This window comes from Dasypus novemcinctus, unplaced genomic scaffold (genome assembly GCF_030445035.2).
Source record: "Dasypus novemcinctus isolate mDasNov1 unplaced genomic scaffold, mDasNov1.1.hap2 scaffold_106, whole genome shotgun sequence".
Lineage (NCBI taxonomy): Eukaryota > Metazoa > Chordata > Mammalia > Cingulata > Dasypodidae > Dasypus > Dasypus novemcinctus.
The window spans coordinates 697,835-719,956 of NW_026688145.1; the positions used below are offsets into that span (position 1 = coordinate 697,835).

Sequence of the window (22,122 nt, forward strand, 5' to 3'; positions counted from 1 at the left end):
CAAACTCCAGACACTTTTTTAGAGACTCATAGCCATATAAACTCATTTCTCCTTTCCATTTCCCCCTTAATTTAGGTCAAACAGCATTTTTAACTCCTGTTATTATATGTAGACAGGGATATTCTGCTGGTCTGTGTTGAACCTTTAATTCAAGGTCATTTTCTAGTTACGTCATCAGTTGGTATTTGGTAGTGATCCCTCGGTGCCAGGGAGGCTCATCCCTGGATATCATGTCCCACACTGGGGGGAAGGCACTGCATTTACATGCTGAGTTTGGCTTTGAGACTGGCTACATTTGAGTAACACAGAGGCTGTCAGGAGGGAACACTTAGGCACAGTGCTGCTCTAGGCCTTGTTCTTATTTTAGGTGTATAGGCTCACAAGCATAGTCATTAGTATCAGGGGCTCACTGTTGGACCCTCATTCCTTCCTGGTCCTTGCTGTTGCACCTGGAGGACTGCTGCTGCTCCCCTAGGGACCACGACAGAGGTCCCCCAGCAAGGAACCCAGTACCTCCACAGCTGTTGTTTTTAATTGTTTCCACTATGAGTATATCCAAACATTCCCATGCACCCTGGACACACACCCTGTATAACTCCCTGTCAACCATATGTCCCCTGTCAATAACATCCCATACCAGTATTCCTCCACTGCCATTGTTGAACCACTCTGTGATCCTAAACTTCCTGAAAAGTGAAGCTCACTATAATGCCAGGTTCCCTTAATAGTAAAATGGAATATAGCAATGAGTTTAAAGGTTAGATATAGAATTCATATTGATTGGAAAAATTCTACATCCTACCTTTTTCTTTTCTTTTTTGCTAATTATTGAGCTTCTCTTCACAGGAGCCATAGATCACAGTAATTCATATATACAATGTACAGTACTACCACATATCCATGATACTTTTTCCCTTCCACAACGATAATCTTTTAACTTATTCATATCATATTTACTGGAACTGATGTACAGATATTCAGACAATAGCTTTCAAACAAGGTAACATTTGTGTTTACATTGTGGTTTATACCTTAGGCTATACAGTTTTCTAAATTTTTTAGTTATCCTATGTTTTACATTATGGTTTACATTATTAGTCTGTCATCCCCTATATGTTTTTGGTGTAATATTACATGTTTTATATTCATCCTTGTGTACTCTTGTGAAACACTTCTTTTGCCCTCACATTTACTTTGGTTCCATCTATTCAATTTCTATTTCCCCCTCCCCTTGGGGCCCACAGTGACAGTCAATCTTCATTTCTTGAGGAGCCATGTTCAGAGATACCTGCAACAGTGTTGAGGGCTTGACTTGCTCAAGTACCCTAATGCCCTGGGAGCTGCCCTTTCTCTTGAGAGATACAGTTTCCTCTATGTGATGGCATTAGTCCTCCCCAGTATGTGGTTCTACCTTCACTCTCATTTTATGGCTCTCTACCCAATGGTATAACACACTCTGTCAAAATGAGCATTCATATATTCCCTAGGAGTCTGTCCTGCATCAGATTATCCCCTTTGAGTATCCTAAACAGGTAACTTTCCTAATTATATTTTGGAAAGGCTTTCTCAGCATTATACTCTCAACCAACACCTGACAATATCCTATGTTTGTATGTTGCCCCATCCTCCTCCCAATTTCTTGGTCAATATTACCCATCCACCCATCCCTAGTCCCCCTCAAACCTGCAAAGCCCCAACAAAAGTTAACCCTATGCCCCCATTTTATCTCTTCCTTGTGCAAATACTTACCTTCAGCTTATCATAGATTTCACCAATGTAGATGTCAGCTTACTTCATTTCTCTACCCCCCGATTTCCTGTAAGCCTATCTTCCAGTCTCTAGCTCTCTGAGGCAGCTTGCTTATTTCATATCATTGAGGTCATGTAGTATTTGTCCTTCAATGCCTGGGTTGCTTCACTCAACATAAGGTTCTCAAGATTCATCCATGTTATCACGTGTGTTTGTAGTGTATTTGTTCTTAAAGCCGAGTAGTACTCCATTGTATGTATATACCACATTTTATTGATCCACTCATCTGTTGATGGGCATGTGGGTCGAGTCCAACTTTTGGCGATAGTGAACAATGCTGCTATGAACAGTGGTGTGCATATATCGGTTTGTGTCCTTGTTTTCAGTTCTGCTGGGTATATATCCAGCAGTGGGTCATATGGCAAATCTATGGGTCATATGGCAAATCTATGGTTAGTTTTTTGAGAAACTGCCAAACTGTCCTCCAGAATGGTTGGATCCTTCTGTATTCCCACCAGCAGTGGATGACTGTTCCCATTTCTTCATATCCTCTCCAGTATTTGTATTCTTCTGTTTTTTTCATAGCTGCCAATCTTATGGGAGTAAGATGGTATCTCACTGTAGTTTTGAGTTGCATTTCCCTGATAGCTAGTGATTTGGAGCATTCTTTCATGTGCTTTTTAGCCATTTGTATTTCTTCTTTGGAGAAGTGTGTGTTTACATCTTTTTCCCATTTTTTAAATGAGTTGTTTATCTTTTTATTTTCAAGATATAGTTCTTTATATATGCAGGTTATAAGTCTCCTATCAGATATATGGTTGCCAAATATTTTCTCCCATTGTGTAGGCTCCATTTTTACTTTTTTTTAATTATTTATTTATTTTTTAAAAATTACATTAAAAAATATGAGGTCCCATTCAATCCCACCGCCCCCACACCCCCACTCCCCCCACAGCAACACTCTCTCCCATCATCATGACACATCAATTGCACCTAGTAAGTACATCTCTGAGCATCACTGCACCCCATAGTCAATGGTCCACATCATAGCCCACACTCTCCCACGTTCCATACAGTGGGCCCTGGGGGGATCTACAATGTCCCGTAATTGTCTGTGAAGCACCACCCAGGACAACTCCACGTCCCAAAAATGCCTCCACATCTCATCTCTTCCTCCCATTCCCCAAACCCAGCAGCCACCATGGCTACCCTTCCCACACCCATTCCACATTTTCTCTGTGGACATTGGATTGGTTGTGTCCATTGCACATCTATGTCAAGTGGGGGCTTAGATTCCACATGGATACTGGATGCACTCCTCCTGCTTTCAGTTGTAGACACTCTAGGCTCCATGGTGTGGTGGTTGACCTTCTTCAACTCCATGTTAGCTGAGAGGGGTAAGTCCAATAAATCAAAGTGTAGGAGCTGAAGTCTGTTGAGGCTCTGGGCCTGGGTGTCATATTATCTATCCAGAGATTCAAATCCCCTAAATATATCTTAAACCCCACCACCAACTACAATTCCAATAAAGTAGCATGCAAGTCTTGTGAAAAGAGATCCCCTCTGAGTCCAATTCCATCATGCAGAAACAGCAGCTCCAAAGAAGGGCCATCTGCCATGGCAGTGAACCCCATCTGCCATGACCATAGAACCCGTGGGTTTCTTTATCCCTCAAAAGAACCAATACCTGGGGTTGTATCTACTTTATCTGTCTCTTAGACTCTGCTCAGTTGTGCAAAAGGGCATTCCTTCTGACAACCTCCAGACTCTTTTCAGAGACTCATAGCCTTATAATCTCATTTCTCCTTTCCATTTCCCCCTTCCATTAGGTCAAACAGCATTTTGAAGTCATGTTATTATATGTAGACAGGGATATTCTGCTGATCCGTATTGAACCTTTAATTCAAGGTCATTTTCTAGTTGCATCTTCAGCTGGTATGTGGTAGTGATCCCTCGGTGCCAGGGAGGCTCATCCCCGGGTGTCATGTCCCACGCTGGGGGGAATGCACTGCATCTACATGCTGAGTTTGGCTTCGAGAGTGGCCACATTTGAGTCACATGAAGGCTGTCAGGAGGAAACTCCCAGGCACAGTGCTACTCTAGGCCTTGTTCTTATTGCAGGTGTATAGGCTCAAAAGCATAGCCATTAGTATCAGGAGCCCACTGTTGGGCCCTCCTTCTTTCCTGGTTCTTGCCGTTGCACCTGGGGGACTGCTGCTGCTCCCCCAGGGTCCACGACAGTGACCCCCCGGCCAGGAGCCCAGTAAACCCCCAGCTGTTGTTTTTAATTGTTTCCACTATGAGTATATCTAGACATTACTATATACCCTGGGCATATGCCTTGTATAACTCGCTGTCAACCATATATATCCTGTCAATAACATCTTATATCAGTATTCCTCCGCTGCCATTGTTGAACCACTCTGTGATCCAAAACTTCCCGTAAAGTGAATCCCAACATAATGTCAGCTTCACAAGAGTCTTAGATCACCGAAATTCATATATACAATATACAGTACTTCCCCAGATCCACCATAAAACCTTTTCCCTTCCAAAGCGATAATCTTTTAACTTATTCATATCATATTTCCTGAAATTGATGTACAGATTCTGAAACAATGCTTTCAAACAAGGTGACATCTGTCCTTACTATGTGGTCCATACTTTAGGTTGTACAGTTTTCTAAATTTTTTAGTTATCCTATGTTTTGCCTTATGGTTTACATTATTAGTCTGTCATCCCCTATATGTTTTTGGTGTAATATTACGTGTTTTATATTCATCCTCCTGTACCCTCAGTGGAATGTTATAGTCAAGGTACTAAAAGAAAAAATTTCCAACCAAGAATACTCTATCCAGCTAAACTACTATTCAAAAATGAGGGAGAGTTGAAAATATTCACAGATAAACAGAAACTGAAAGAGTATGCCAACAAGAAACCTCCCCTTCAAGAAATTCTAAAGGGAGTTCTGCAGGAAGAAAGGAAAAAACAGGACAGGCAGAGGTGGAGGAGAGTGTAAGAGCAACAAAAAAGAAAAAATGGAAGAAAAAACAAACAAACAAAATATGACAAACACAAGTCCAATAAAAATATGGCTAACATAAATAATTCCTTGAAAGTAATAACACTGAATGTCAATGGATTAAACTCACCTATCAAAAGATTCAGACTGGGACATTGGATAAGGAAATATGACCCATGTATATGCTGTCTACAAGTGACACATCTTAGAACCAGGGATTCATGGAGGCTGAAAGTGAATGGTTGGAAAACAATCTTACAAGCAAACAATAACCAAAAAAAGGCAGGAGGAGCTATATTAATATCAGACAAAATAGACTTTAAATGTGAAACAATTGTGAGAGACAAAGAAGGATACTACATATTAGTGAAAGGGACAATCTGTCAAGAAAGACGAACAATCATAAATATTTAAGCTCCTAACAAGGGCGCCTCTAAATACATGAGGGAAATGCTGGAAAAACTACGTGAAAGAATAGATGCCTCTACAATTATAGTGGGGGATTTTAATACACCACTATCAACTCTGGACAGAACATCTCAAAAGAGAATCACTAAAGAAACAAAATATTTGAACAGTATATTAGAGGAGCTGGATCTAATAGACATATACAGAACATTACACCCAAACATAGCAGTATATACATTTTTCTCAAGTGTGCATGGGTCATTCTCCAAGATAGACCATATGCTAGGCCACAAAGAAAGACTTAATGAATTCAGAAAGATCGAAATCATACAAAATAATATCTCTGACCACAGTGGAGTGAAGCTGGAAATCTGCAAGGGCCAGAGGCCCAGATTTCACACCAAGATATGGAAATTAAACAGCACACTCTTAGAAAAACAGTGGGTCAAAGAGGAAATCTCAAAAGAAATCAATGACTACCTTGAAACAAATGATAATGATAACACAACATACCAAAATTTATGGGACGCAGCAAAAGCAGCAGTGAGAGGGAAATTTAGAGCCTTAAATTCATAAATCAAAACAGAAGAAAGAGCAAAATTTGAAGAACTAACTGCACATTTGGAGGAATTAGGAAAAAAAACAACAAAGTAATCCAACAGGAAGAAGAAGGAAGGAAATAACAAAGATAAGAGAAGAACTAAATGAAATAGAAAGTAAGAAAGCACTTGAAAAGATAAACAAGACCATATTTGCCATATGACTTTGTGATAATAAATCCTGTCTAAAGGTCACTGCAAGGTGCATATTTAAGTAAAGGGTAATAAAAAGTTATCTTGATTCTATTGGGAATCTTCTGTTTTCATTTTAACAATGAAAAATATTTTTCCCTCTATTACTAAAGTACCTACTGTAATCTCCATGGTAAAGTTATGTAAGTAAAGAGTCATTTGGTAATATGTGTTGCATTAAATTGTTTGAAATATATTTATAAAAACAAGGAATAAACTTTAACATTGTCAAACACTTGTGTGCATTCCAACCAGGTGTTGAATACAGTACAAGTTGCCTCTCCATGTGAGTTATTGGCTGGGCTGGTCACTAACACCTCAATTATAAATATTTGCTATCTCAGCCTATGCTTCTGCTCCTGAAGTCTATGGAAACGAAGTTGCTGTTTCAAGATCTTGCAGCAGCCAATGTTGACTCAGTACAGCCAAGTGTACAATGGATATCGCCTCCAGACTGGCACTGTTCCATAGTGCCAGAGAGCACTATCCACCAGGCTTGTAAAATACTGGATACTCACTCTACAATCAACGATGCTGTGACTTGCTCACTGTGAAGAACATGCTAAGTAGAGCCATGGTACCAGGATATTGTAAATAAAATTTAAACACAGTTGGCATTATGGCCTGCTCCCATGGAGAGTTAACATGTAAACTATTACAAAACTGAAACTTAAAACTATGAATTGCAACTCTAAATCATTTGCATTAAGTAGTACATTAATTAATCTTAAGTGCTATATTCTTATTCTGTACTAACTATTTAACTAATAATTATAACAATATCTTTTCTATTTTGGATCAAGGGCAAAAGTATATTAGACATGTTAAACTCCTAGTAAATTCATTTTCTAAACAGTGAATAAGTATGTCTGTAGAATAAAGTGACAGTCTCAGCCAGGCTCAGTCAACTTACTGTATTTTTCTCTACTCTACTGTGTAGTAAAAGTGAGGCTTGCTTGCTAATAATGAGCCACCTATTGAACAAGTCAAAATTACCAGTAATTGTACAATTAAAACCAAAAAGTGAAAAAAAAAAACCTTTATTCTGTAGTTCTGATCACTCCCACAGCTAAAAGCTAAGAAAATTACCAACTTGGTGTACTAATCCTGAATGAAACCAATTGCCCAAAGGGTGCCAGTTCACCAGGAGCATCTGGAAGAGCACATGATTGTCAATCGTTAAACAGTCTGAAATGTGTCTTCAAACAATGCTAAGTATCTATTGCAATTTCTCTCTAAAAATAAATAACTTTGAAAAAGTATACATATATACTGTTCCAACCAGCTTTAAAAAGGAGTTCCATCTTTATAAGCACCTAACCTTGTGTACTTCTCATTTTAAAATGGGTATTCCAAATTTTTAATTAAGTGTTTCTTTCAGAGTGAACATCTTATTAAGTACATAGAAACGTCATCATACTTCGTACAAAATGCCAGATCCATCTTCCTCCACTTAAACTGAAATAAGAGTTTTACACCTTCTTAGGTAATGACTACAGGCCATGGTCAGCAGGAAGCAGTTACAGAAAAGAGGTTATCTCCCCTCAGCACCCCTTTAAGATTAAAGGTGTAAACTCGTTAAGGGTAAAACAAAATTAATAGATGTGTCTGGAGCCTGACTGAAAAACCACATGAGTGTCCATGGCCCCAAATAACTGCAGGGCACCCCGGCCCCAAGATTCTGCTGTCCACAGTGAAAACTTCCAAACTTCTAAAAACAGTCCTGGATGCTACACTAAAGATTGATAAGGAAAGTAATCAATCAAAACAACAAATAGCCATCCACCTCATATCTCCAACAATAATTATGCCAAAGTTTAGCAAGTTAAACTTTGGCATAAGGGAGGAATGATGTGACCTAGGAGTGTGAGACTCTTTGTCTCTTAAGAGATAACCTAAGCTGTCTGTGACTTGTGGGTGTGGGATAAGAGGCTGCAGTCTTGCCCTTGGTGACCATGGCAACATCTCCAGTCTCAGGAAACAGTTTATCAATGCACACACTATAGACTTTGAATATTCAGGGGAAATGCAAACCAAGATAAGATAAAAGCTTATCTTGAATGTTTTAAGTGCAAGCTAAAAGCTAACCTAGGATGTGGAAGATATATGCTAATTCAAGCCTATTGAGAACTGAAACAAAGGGACCATTTGGCCTTTCCTCTCTGTATAAAAGGAGCTTGAAACTCTTGTTCAGGCCTCAGGATTGAAACAGAAAGCTCCCAAGTCTGGCCAGCCCTCAATAAACCATTTTTCTTTCTCAAAATCATTCCTGAGTCCTGGCCTTTCTATACACAAATAATTGAACCTAGCATCAAATTCTACAACAGCTTGTCTTTTTGATAGAGGCCCAACTGGCTTGGTCATTACAGAATGTTGAGCCCCACTTCCAACCATCATATGTATAGTGCAGCCCCCAATTTGGACTCTGAACATAGGCTCCATGGGGCCAAGAGAATAGGAGCCCCGTCTGTCCAAATAATCTCTATCAGAGTCCTCCATTCCTGCCAGCCCAATGATCTGATCTACAGGTTTGTTTTCTGAACATTTTTGGACTCAGTGTTTGGGTTGTGATGCCCCACTGGCTTTTCTGGCTAATGTTTTGGCTGCAGAGGCAGGGTCAAGTGGCCAGCTGGGATGCTTTCGCTTCCAATGCCCATCTTCTTTGCAGTATGCACACTGATTTCACCCTAGACGTGGGCCTTTCTCTCTCCTTGGGGCTGGGCTTACCAGGTTACTTTCCTTGGCACAGGAATGGATTTTTCCACAATTGCCGCTGCCAGAAGATGTGCCTTTCTTTTTTATTTTTCTGTTTTCTTCCCTTTTTGTTTCTACATCACAGTTGACATAGACCTTAGTAGCTACTTCCATGAGCTGAGAGATATATTCATTCCAGCAAACCCATCCAATTTCTGCAGCTTTCTTTGGATGTCAGTCTGTGATTGGGCAACAAATGCTGCATTGACCATTGTTTGGCTCTCAGGAGCGTCTGGGTTAAAGGGCGTGTATATACGAAATGCTTCAGACAGTCTCATTGAATTGAGCAGGACTCTCATCCAGAGCCTGTAGAATTTGACTGCTCTTTGCCATATTCACTGCCTTGTGGCTGCCCACCTTGAACCTTCAACTAAGGCCCTATGGAATGTTTCTAGTCACTTGAGCCTGATGGCACTATTTGGATCCCACAGGGAGTCCTCCTCTGGGAACTGCAAGTGGGCATATTGATCGCTGTCTGAAGTTCCCTCCAGTGCGTGCTCTCTAAGCCAGGTTAAAACTCCCTGCATGACATGCATTCTCTCTTCAAAGTTCAATAAAGTCATTATAAGTTATTTACAATCAGCCCGGTGGTTTTGTGGGTCTGTATGATGGACTGGATAAGGTCTGTCATGGCCTGAGGCTTCTCTGAGAATGGTGGGGTGTGGCTTTTCCAGTTAAAGAGATCCATTGCCATAAAGGGTGGATAGATGAATGTCCAGTCTCCCCCCTGAACCTGGCCATCTGCCTCGTAAAAGATTGGGGTCTGGACTTCACAGAGAGGTAGCTGGAAGGCAGCCCTTCTCTCTGCTCCCTCTGTGCCCAGGACTTCCTGTGCCCAGTGTCTCCTTCCTGACTGAAGGGCAGTGCTGTAGAGGCATTGCCAGGGGCAACCAGCTGTAAAAGCAGCCGGTCTGCATTTTTCCTTGCAGAAGTTGCCAAAGACCGGTGCAGAGATGGTAAAAGCTGCTGTTAGGACGTCATAGTGCTCTCAGAAGCACACTGTTATAAAGGCAACTGTGGGGATGTTATAGGTGCTCTCTCTGATGGTGACAAAACCAGCAGCGGGGGTGGTGTGGGCAAACACTTCCTGCAAGGATGAAGACATCAGGGCACTGCTTAGGGAAACTAGCTCATTTTCATTCCTTAGTACTGCTGGGGCAGGGGTCATTGCATAAGTCGGTGGAAATTCATTTTCATATGGCCCTTCTAAAATGGGCAGATCAGCACTGGATTTGGGGCGTACTTTCTCTGGACCCTTTGCATGGTGATACTTTGTTCTGGTCCCTGGGACGGCACTTCTCAGTTTCTGTATTTAGCAAATTCTAGATTCCTTAGTCACGTACTTCCCTAACCACAGTGGGTTTTGGCTCACAGCATTAACCAAGCATCAATATATGGGAATTGGGCTTGATGCCCTGGATACCAAGTTATCGCTTTATGGGCTTTATGGATGACCCGGGGATCCAAAGTGCCTCCTGGGGCCAGCCCACACTGAAAGTTGGCCATTCTAATTCACAAAGCATCCTAAGCTTTCCTGGCTAAAACCTTATGCCATACACATCTTCATGGAATGCACAAGGGAAGTTTTTCAGCCATACCACCTTACAGGGTTTTACTGTTTGTATTTCCTATTTCCACCCTGTGATAATGGTGCACAACAGTCACTCAAGCCTTATGGTTCGTCTGTCTCTGGCCGCATCCCTCATGGGAGCTTTCAATGCCTCTTAACCCTAGCAGATTTGTATAAGCCCTGGATACGGAAGAGGGTCCCTTTGCAGGGACCCCACAGACTGCCCATGATCATATGAGGTCGCCATGGAACCGCGGATCAGGAGTCCACACTTGCCCTGCAGAAGTGATTTTCTGCATCTCACTCAGTTGGCACAAGCACATGTAAACAACCACCCCTCCTTCCTTTCCTTGGACCCGGAGAGGAAATGGCTTCCTCCTCTATTCTCAGGAGTACTAGGGCCTCCCCTTTGAGAATTGATCAGGCTCCCTCCTAATTTTAGAATTAGGCTTTTCCTGCACTATGCCTCTGGGTGTCTCACCAGTCCGACGTGCGGAGCTCCTTGCTTCATTTTCAGGGTCTCTCAAACTTCCTGGCGCCTCCAGTTTGTCCAGGAGGGCTCCAGTGAAGACTGCAACCTCTTTCTGGACTCAAATGGGGTGTCCAGGGGCATTCAGGGCTGGGTTTTTCCCAGGCCTTCCCAGCCTTCTTGGAGATGTCTGGGAGGGGCAAGCAACAGTTGCTGCCTCTGACCTTCTCAGCACTATCCCTGGAGAGTCCCCAAAATGTTGTAGAGATGTCGGGTGTGTGAGGTATTGAAGGCCAGGACACGAGAACTCTGAGAAGGAAGTTGGTTTATATCAACCGGCCAGACTTGGCAGACTCTTGTCCTAATAAAAACCAAGCCCTGAATAGCATTTTTTGGTCCCTTTTATACAGAGGATAAAATTAGGGAGTCAGAGGGTGATGGTATGCAAACAGACCTTTGGTTAGTTTCTGCAGTGTTTGATCTGAGTATCAGATAGTTTATTTCCCCAGGTGAGTTGCATATTCCCCACATTCCAAGCCAGCTTGGATTTAGCATATCTTCCACAGCTTGGATTTAGCATATCTTCCACATTCCATCTGGATGCAACCTTGATTTCACAGTCTTATATCCTTTCTGAACATTCAAAGACTGTAGGGCCTATATTACTTATTTGGAATTTTTGGGACTAGGGACACTTGGAAACAATTTTGTATTTATGCACAGGCTGTATCATTAGTAACCCTTTCTCTTATGAATTCAAGTGTAAACTAAATAAATTGTTGCCTGATCGAAATCTTAGCCCATAAGGTTAAATGTCCACTCGAGTTTTATTATGTCCAAGGACTGGGGGAGAATAAAGGAAGTCTCCTGCTTTAACAGTCAGTGTTCCTAAGAGTGGCAATTCTTAAAAGAAACCAGTCTGCCTCCCTGAGGCTTCAAGAATTAATCTTGTTGCTTATCCAAAATTCTGCTAAATTCAAGGTAAAATATAAAGTTCTGAAACAAAACAGAATTGTGTTAAAACATTGGGAACATTTTCATTACAAGCCATTAGTTAAGAAATAAAATTCTTATGTAAAACTGCATGGCCATAGTGTAAAACACCACAGTCACAGTGCAAATTAAGAAAAGTTTCAGGAGTCTTTGAAATGTTTTGCAGTCACACTTGTTTCATAAAAATTAGAAGTTTAAAGTAACTAAAGTTATGTTTTTGTGTCAAACTATTTATGTCTGCCTATTTCCTCAAATTGTTGAGGTTAAATATGCAGTTATAAAGTAATATATATTTCTGAAACCCAAATTAAGCTAAACAGTTTATAAAATAATGCAAATTATAAGTAACATCAATGAGTTGTGTTTCTGTGTCTGTTTGTGTCTGCCCATTTGCTCAGTGTATGTCTTCATATATCAAGATAATAGTATCAAATTAACAAAGAAAATTCTTAAAAGAGCTCTAATCAAATTTTTGAAAATTAAATGTGCAATTATATATGTAAATAAATATTTTTTGAGCTCAAATTAAACTAAGCAAGATGAAAAGGTCATATAGAAATCTGATTATAAGAATTATTGAGAAAGGGCCTCCTCTTTGCAAGAGCTTTGAAGGGAAGACCAGGTGTGGCAGATTAAACCTATCTACTAGGCTAAGGAATTAAGAACCAGTTTGCCCTGCATTTTCCCAATTTAAACCATTTGTCAGCTACAAATTGTTAAAAAAAAAAAGGATTAATTTAGTTTTCACATAAAAGAAGGAAATATTGATTAATGTAACCTGGCAGCCTGCTGCCTCAGTCTCCAATCCTGGGTTAAACAGCAACAGAGGAAGCCAGCTTAAGCCAGTCCTATAGGCAATAAAAGGATGCCCAAGAAAGAGCTAAGTCAAAACCAATGCAGCAGTAAATTCCATTCCTTATTTGACAAAGGGAACCAGGTAAAATCTAAAATGGTTGAAATGTGATAAAAGAAATGATTAAATTACAATCTTTTGCACAGGAAAGTTATACCTTCTTGGATAGGCTGTAAGCTTTGAAGTATCCAATCTATAGAGAAACAGAAGAAGAGCTTGTGTGCTAGGTTTAGGGGTATAAATTGTATCATTTTCCTTTGTTTGGGGCGCCAGTCATATTTTCTGTTTGCCCATTCTTGCAAGATTGAAAATAAATTCTTTCTTCTCCACAATCGGGTGAGCCTTAGTTTCTTCCAGAAGAAGATTTCTTTCCCACAAAAATAAAGGTAATTAATGACTCTGTTAACAAATTTCTGTAAGTAAAGAAAAGTCCATCAAAACTATGGAGAGATCTTTCCTGGATTATGATTAAGCAAGTTAAGTAATTGTGTAATGTGTTTTAAAACCTGGGAGTCAGTATGCTTTTAAAAATTATTCATTTTCATAACTTAAAGAATGAAAAGAAATTTTTACCTTCCTGTAAGGAAGAGAAGAAAACATTCCTTGCATAAACTATAATGGTTTCAATTTTATTTAGCTTGAGTGTAATCTCCCATAGTTAACTTATAAACTAAATTAACATTATATGTACAAAATCTTTAGAATAATAAAAATTTAAGTTCACATTAATAAAATTAAGCTAAAGAAAAAAGGTTGTAAATATGCTCTTTTAAAGAAATAAAGTAAATTTCTTTAGTTTGTAATTATAATTTAATAAGTTTAACTAAATGTTAAGGAACTAGTCAATGTGGTTATAGTCAATTATAAAAAGTTTGTATAACAACTTCCAAACTAAAAACGTTAAAATATTTCTAGTTCTAAAAGTAAATGTTAACTAAGAACTTGGATTGATATTGGTTGCAAAAAATAACTTTGTGGTAAGAAAACCTGCCTGAAGGACATCACAAGGTGCATATTTAAGTAAGTGATAATAAAAATTATCTTGATTTTATTGGGAATCTTCTGTTTTCATTTTAACAATGAAAAATAGTTTTTCCCTCTCTTACTAAAGTAAAATACCTACTATTGTCTTCATGTTAAAGTTATGTAAGTAAACAGTTATTTGATAAATGATGTGTTGCATTAAATTGTTTAAAATATAGAAAAAACAAGGAATAAACTTTAACATTGTCAAACTCTTTTGTGCATTCAAAGCAGGCCTTGAATACACTGCAGGTTGCCTCTCCATGTGAGTTATTGGCTAGGATGTTCACTGACCCCTCAATTAGAAATATTTTCTATATCAGCCTCTTGTTCTGCTCCTGAAGTTGATGGAAACTACATTGCAGTTTCAAGCTCCTGAAGCAGCCAATGATGACTTGGAACAGCCAAGTGTCGAATGGATATCACCTCAAGACTGTTCCATAGTGACAGAGAGCACTATGGGCCAGGCTAGCAGAATGCTGGAAACTCTCTCTAAAATCAACATGCTGTGACTTGCTCACTGTGAAGAACATGCTAAGTGGAGCCATGATACCAAATACTGTAAGTAAAACTTAAACACAATTGGCATTATGGCCTGCTCCAATGGAGGGATAACATGTAAAGTATGACAAACCTGAAAAGTAAAGCTATTAATTGCAAATCTGAATCCGTTGCATTAAGTAATACATTAACAAATACTAAGTGCTATACTTTTATCCTGTACTAAATATATGCCTAATAATTATAACATTACCTTTACTATTGTGGATCAAGTACAAAAGTATATTAGACATGTTAAATTTCTAGTAAATTCATTTTCTAAACAGTCAATAAACATGTCTATAGAATAAAGTGGCAGTTTCTACCAGGCTCAGTCAAATTAGTATATTCTTGTGTACTCTACTGTGTAGCAAAAATGAGGCATGCTTACTTATAATGAGCCACTTTTGAGCAAGTCAAAATTACCAGAAATTGTACAATTAAAAGAAAAATGTAAAAAACTTTATTCTGTAGTTCTGACACTCCCACAGCTAAATACTAAGAAAATTTCCAACTTTGTATACTTATCCTGAATGAAACCAAGTGCCCAAAGGGTGCCAGTTAATCAGGAGCATCTGACAAAGCATGAGTGCCAATCATTAAACAGCTTGAAATGTGTCTTCAAACAAAGCTAAGTATCTATTGCAATTTCTCTCTAAAAATAAATAACTGAGAAATTATATATATATATACACTGTTCCCACCAGATTTTACAAAGGAGTGCCATCTTTATAAGCACCAAACTTTGTCTACCTCTGTAATCCAATGTCCTCTTTTAAAAACGGGTATTCCAAATTTTAAATAGAGCTTTTTTCTTTCAGAGTGAACATCTTATTAACCATATGAAAACTTCATCCAACTTCATACAGAAGGCCAGATCCATCTTCCTCCAGTTAAAATAGAGTTTTACACCTTGTTAGGCAATAACTACAGCCCATGGCCAGCAGGAAGCACTTACAGAAAAGAGATCATCTCCCTTCAGCTCCGCTTTAAGATGAAAGGTGTAAACTCTTTTGAAGGTAAAACAAAATTAATAGAAGTATCTAGAGACTGCCTGACAATCTATGTAGGCACCAGTAGCCCCGAGATTACAGCAGGGGGGCCCCTGCCCCAAAATTCTACTGTCCGGAGTGAAAACTTCTAAACTTCTGGAAATAGGCTCCTGAATGCTACACCGAAAATTGATAGGTAAAATAATCAATCAAAACAACAAACAGCCATCCACCTCATAGCTCAAACAATAATTATGCCAAAGCTTAGCAAAATAAACTTTGGCATAAGGGGTGAATGATGTGGGCTATGGGTGGGAGGCTCTATATCTCTTAAGAAATAACTTAAGCTGTCTGTGACTTGTGGGCATGGGATGGTAAGAGGCTGCAGTCCTGCCATTGTTAACCATGGCAACGGCTCCTGTCCCAGGAATTAGTTTAACAATGCAAAGTCTATAAACTTTAAGTATTCAGGAGAAATGGAAAGCAAATGGGCTAAAAGCTGATCTAGAATGTTTGAAGTCCATGCTAAAAGCTTACCTAAGATGTGGAAGTTATATGCTAATTCAAGCCTATTGAGAACTGAAAGAAAAGAACCATTTGGCTTTTCCTTTCTGTATAAAAGGGACTCAAAAATCTTGTTCAGGTTTGCTCATCTGCATAGGGTGTGTGGCCAGTGGCTGGGGGTGGCACCCAGCACAGCGCCCCCAATGCCTCCTCCCCTGCCTTCCCCTCAGTACTACATATCCCTGTGCTCCATGGCGCTGGCCAAGTCCCTTCTCGACCACTTTACCTACGAGGCTCACGAGGTGGATGCTGTGAATGGAGGCGGGCTCTGGAGCACTGGGTGCTGGGGGTTGTGGGTGGGAGGGGGTCCCGTGGACCCCAAAAGAGGTGGGACACTGTGGCTGGGCCATCAGGTGCCCACGGCCCACACTGCCCTGTGTGCCCATGCCTCATTCGCAGGCCCAGGGCTACCGCTAACAGTGCCTGGCCTCGGTGCCGCCTTTGCCCTCGCTGTCGTGACACTCGAGCCCACACCAGAGTGAGGACGAGGAGGAGCCCCAGGACAGGCTGCCAAATGATGGCGAGTGCTATGACGAGGGTGAAGAGACTGCCAAGTACTGGCACAAATCCATACCCTGGAGTGGCCGTGCCATGCCTTCATCCCTCTTCCAGCGGCAGGAGCAAGCACAGCTCGGTGAACATGGCACCCTCCAGCTCACTCAGCAGCCCCAGTGTGCCCCTCATCCCCGCCAGCTCCCTGGGTGAGGAGTGCAACTAAGGCCCTTGCCCCACAATCCCCCCTTGAAGGGCGGGTGCCCACGGCGGTGGTCCTGAAGTCCACTGCACCTCAACCCTCTGTTGGGTTCATGACCCAACTGCACTGCCATACACTCCAGCACCTCCAGCAAGGTGCGCAACTCCCCACCCTCCAGAATCCACAACATCGTGGCTTCATCTGGTTCCAGAATGTATAATGTGTGCCCTGGAGCTCCCCCAGGTCTGGCTGGGGTCCCGGAAGCCAGGAATCTGCCATTTGCCCTGCAGTGCCAGAGGTTTCAGGAAACCCTGCCAGGTGCCTTCCAGGCTGGACTTCTAGAGCTTTTTGTGGCTTGCAAATTCACTACACTGCAGAGCATGCCATGCCCTTGCCTGGCCTGGGAGCCACCAAGCACTGGCTTCCCTGTAATGTCTCTACTACTGGAACACTACATCCAGAGATGGGATATTTTCAGGGACTTAGGATACCTGGGTGCAGTGGTTCTCTTTTTCACCCCAGCACACAGGCTCCAGCAAATGGCCCTCAGGTGTTCTTGGCTCCAGCCTCACCTGTGTGCTCAGCTTTGGTGGGGGATTCCTCCTCCCAGCCTCTACCCCTCTATTAGGTCCAGTACCCACCGAGGTCCCATTGCCACACACCCCCACTTTGACAAAGCAAGGAGTGGCAGAACCACTTGACCCCTCATTCCTTCTAGAGAATGCTCAGGACCACTTTCTTGCCTTTTCTGGACAAGACCCTAATCATTCCCTGAGTCTGAACAATCTCCCGTTACTCCAGACTCTGGTGACTCCATCCAGACCCCTTGTCTTCCAGGGAAACCCCCCTGGTGAGGATGGAACTGGCTCTTCCCCCACTGACAGCTCAGTCCACCAGGAAACCATTTGCATTCTAGTCCTGGCTGCTGAGGCTAGAACCTTAACTGTGTTGCCTCCCATCCACTTCCCATTCAGAGTTCAGCCCACTGGATTCTAGACCCCCTCATTTACTTCAAGGTTCTTCCATCTCCAAGCTCTGGTGTCAGGGAGGTCCCCCCTCACGTGTGTTGGTGCACTGCTTGGTTTGCAGTGAGGGGTGGTGGGTGGGAGGGCAAAATGGGTGTGATTGAAGTGTGTGTCCAGAAATGAAAAAAAATCCATCTCTATTTCAGGATCCCATGTGTCGTCCAACATGGGGGATTGGCAGACCTATATACTGGCCCCTACCTCCTCTTGGTTTCAGATCCTCCAACCCTTCCCCTCTTGCTCACCCATGGGTTCCCAGTGTCTCATTTCATCCTGCTGTCCTGGAGAGATTTGAATTGCTATTTGGAATTCCAGTGTTATTTCAAGGAAGGAAGGCCTCTTATGCCTGCTTGGAACTTGCAAGTGACAAACACATGGCTTAAGCTCTCTTTAGCAGGAAGGAGCTGTGTGATGAAGGAGGCTCCACAGAGTAGTCATTTAGCCACCTGGTGCTACAGCACAGATATAGGCCGTTTCTTTTATGGCAGAAAGATATGGTGCACTGGCTTAACAAATCTTTTCAGAGCTCCATTGAGATGGCTCTATTTCCAGGAAAAAACACAAAAACTTTTTTCCCTTATAGTTCTAGGCTTACTAGGCCACATGTGCATTTCTGAGCACATCCTCACCAATGAAGAGAACAGAAGGCTCTGAGTGAGAAGACTTAGGTCCTGTGTCATCATGCTAGTGACAGACACAGGAGCCCCCACATCTAGATCATATGCACAGAGAGCAAGAAGGCATGCTGCTGAGTATACAATACCTAACAGCCACTTCCCAACTCCTCTTCTACCAAAAACCAAAGGCATGGAGGTCAGAGCTGACACAGCAGTTTCTTGTTTGCCCCAAGATTCTGCAAGCTTCTTCAGTTCTCTTTTAGAGAACATGAACCCTACTTTCACCCCTCCTTTCTCAACTAAGACCCCAAACCCCAGCTCAGCACTTCTTGTACATCATAAGCTCCCAGCTGCTCAGATCAATAGTTCTTGCTACTGAGGATGTACTTTACATTGGGATGACCCTAATGTTCAAGACTAGCCTGATCTCTTACAAGCCCGGGTGAGGTGGGGGAAAGCTGCCCTCATAGCTATTCTTGTGTGCTTGCTTACAATAGTTAATTTACATAGTAACTTCAGTGTGCCTATATAATCTGGAAAGAACTACCTACCTCCCAAGGTTGAACCAGAAACAATATCTCAGAGCTTGGCAGAGGCCTGGCCCCATTACTACTCATTAAACAGGACCCCTTTCTAGTTACTGTTACACTGTAAAACACTCAGCCTCCTTCCTGCTACTCACTTAGTTCAACACTCCCTGGATTAATAAATAGCTAGGGAAGAACTGGCTGTAGCACACCACCCACAGGAAAGGGTTCAAACCTTATAAATTCCCCACACAAGACACACACACCATCCCCACCTGCTGCAAAAAGCTTTATTGTTTACACTTGGTTCAGGTCTTGTTAGAGGGCTACAAAATGGCATTTAGAAAGATGCCTCCTGGCTGGAGGGGTTCAGGCAGTAGGCTGGATGCTGGGGGAATAAAGCCCTCCCCCATGACCTCTGGGCTCCAGAGGCTCAGGCTCCTAGTCATGCTTGAGGGTGAGCCTTTCAAAGAGATACTCGCCCAGACCAGCCTGCAGAGGTTGGTCAGGTGGTCGCCTATCATTTTTTACCAGTTTCACCTCCTCATCTAGGTAATGAATCTCCAGGAAATCACAGAGCTAAGGAATAGAAGAGAAATGAAACATTCCATTAAGACATGAGACAATATGTCCCAATGTGGCAGATGTGGGAAGCGAGGCACGGCAAGGAATTTCCCTGGACAATCAAAGGGAGTTAAGGCTTAGGGTGGAGCGTTCATCCCAAGGAAGGTCTGAGTTTCAGTAGCCATGGATTAGGGGGATTCTTACATGGGGGTCTGTGTTGGCAGATCCCAGGGCATGCAGATCCAAAAGGGCCTGGTTCACGGACTTCTCCAGGACAAGGGCAGCTTCCATGATGTCCAGGGTATTACCCAACTCTTCTTTGGAAGGCTTCTGTACATTAGAAAGAAACAGGTTTAATGCTTTCTTCACCCATTTCCCAGCAGTCCCAGGTGGGAAAGAGTGCAGAAGGGATGTAGCCCCCAAGCGCCTCTGTGATCCCTTCCAAGTGCCTCCTTGCATGATCCCCAGTCTCCCACAACTACCCCGCCCCAGAGAGCATGGAGCTGTCTGGATGCCATGTCTTGGAAGAGCACCTCCACTTCAGCCACCATGAACAACCCACATAAAACTGAACTCAATGCCCCAGGAGCACGTGCAGTGCCGAAAATGCCAGAATCAAGCGATATGGTGCTTCTCCTTCACCAACTCACAGAAGAAATATTCCACGCACTTAAGGGCCACATCGTTGCAGTCAAAATAGTAGCCCTGTAGGAAAAGATGGAGGAGACAATGGTCAGCACGAGTCATGGCAAGGTCAGATGGGCGCACTCCTCCATCTGATGAACTGGCAGTACAAAGAAGGCAAGTGCATGAGCAGATGGCTGAAGGGGCGCCCAGATGGGGGAAACATGAGCTGGGGAACTCCCAGGAAAGCTCACCAGAGAGAGGTAGGTGTAGGAGGCCTGCAGCTGTAGGTTGACCAGGCGGTTTACAGAGACCTCCACATTGGCAGAATAATTCTGAGGGGTCTCGGAGTTCATGGTTGATTGACAATGAGGAGATCACTACAAAAAAGTGGTGTTAGCTGATCCCAGCAGCAGGGGATGGCCAAGAAGTTGATCCTGGAGTTTGTAACTGGAGAAGTTGCAAGGTGGTTGATGCAGAGAAGGTGTGGGGAGAGTCCCCAGGTCTGTTCCATTCACACACTGTTGAACAGAGTGCTTACTTTCTTTCAAGCCCCAAATCACGGTACCCCTGCATTATTTTATAACCTAGATATTTGACCTGAGGTAGGCATATTTTGGGCTTTTCTCTTAGACACCCGAAAGCCTTTTTGCTGTAGATGCTGTAAAAGAGCATGGGTTCCACCAGCGCAGTCTTGATAGGTGCCCTTCCAATTCCCCAAGGAAGCTAGGAGGACTTGGGTGAACCCCAAATCTGGGCGCCCTGGATTAAATTTAATCCAGAAATATGTGGGCTCCAACAGAATCTTCATGACAAAAATCGAGGGCAATGGAAGGTTTGAAGAGAAAGATTTTGGGAACCAAAAAGAACTCTGAACATGGAAGGTAAGACTCCTCGTGTGAGCACAGTCTGGAAAGCCCTAGCCATAACTGCTAGGAAGGGGAGGCTGATCACCTCCCAAGAGAACCCTAGTACCCCCCAAAATTGGGGGGAAGCCATTCTCTCTAGGTCTGGAAAAAGGAGAAAAACTGTGAAAAAGCCCTGTTGTTTTGGGTTTGTCTAATTGCATTTTAGAACCTGGTACTGGTCTTACATCCACTGAAGGAGTGGAGGCTTGATTATAATAGGACGGGCTGTTTATATGTTTGAGTCCTAACATCCTGGATATTGGTCTGGATTTTTTTAAAAAACGTGGTTGCAGGAAAATGGATTGGCTTTTCTGAAGAAGCTTGGTCTGGGTGTAAAGTTAAACAGTGAAAGAGGTCAGCTGGAATCGTTTGTTATGGTGCTGAATTGTGAATGAATTCACTTCATACCGAATGTTAATGTTAAGTGTTCTCTCTAATGTTTGTGATGGCTCTGGGGGGCAGCCATGCTGGAAAAAATATATATATATATAAAATTGTGAGTCAGATTAATAACCATTAAGCTTCTGTCTGTGTCAGCTCAATGCTAGTGTTGGAGTTGAGTGGTTATGTAAAGTAGAATTTAATTAAGCTGCAGCCCTCATTGGCAAGGGGGTTAATAAATAAATATTTTTATTTATTTTTAGAGCAAAACTGCAGAGTCTGGATGTTTGCAGAGTCTGGATGTTTGCGCATGCTCTGCTGCCTTGTCTCTCATCCACCCTTTTGCCAGGGTTTGGAGGCCATCTTTGTCCATGCCATGCACCCGAGTTTGTTGGGGCTGCTGCAGTCAAGGTGGCTGGGTCCCTGGGAGGGGTGCTGAATTTGAGTAAATTCTGTCTGCCCATTTTGGCAGAAAGCTCGAAAGTGGGGAGCACCTTGCCCCTTTCCAGTGAATCCACACCTTCTACTCATAAGCTGCATTCCAATTTGATTGTTGTGCACCCGACTGACTGGATGGGGGGAAGTGAAGGGGGTGAAAAGCAGAATCAAAGTAAATGCAGTAAAATACCCTCCCAAGAATGTCAAGGCCAAAATCTCTCTCTCTGTAAGACAGTAGAAATAATTTGGAATGTTTTAGAACTGTAAACTCATCTAAAGAAAGGAGGCTAACTTGAAACAATTTAATAAATAAATAAATATATTTTTAAAAAGAGCTCTATTTTAATGGCAAAAAATTAAATAAGCGCTTATATGAATACGTAAGTTTAAATGTTAATAAGATATCTACAATGATAAAACTTGTAAGTTTTGATTAACAGAATTACTATAAGTCTTCTCATAAAATGTTCTTGCCTAGATAGAAATGAATAGTTTATTTTTCTTCACAGGATAAAATGAAGGGCATAAAACTTAAATGAATATTAAAGAAGGTTAAAAGTTTGTGAGAATGCTGGCTGATATTTAGTAAGTTTTTTCTAAATGGTGTGTTTTTTCC

At 42.0% G+C, this 22,122-nt stretch overlaps 1 pseudogene; it reads right to left on the minus strand.

Moving 5' to 3' along the window:
• The window catches only part of LOC101421816 (ferritin light chain-like), a 30,590-nt pseudogene extending 10,455 nt beyond the window's left edge, over nucleotides 1-20,135 (minus strand).
• Between the last annotated feature and the right edge of the window lie 1,987 nt (nucleotides 20,136-22,122).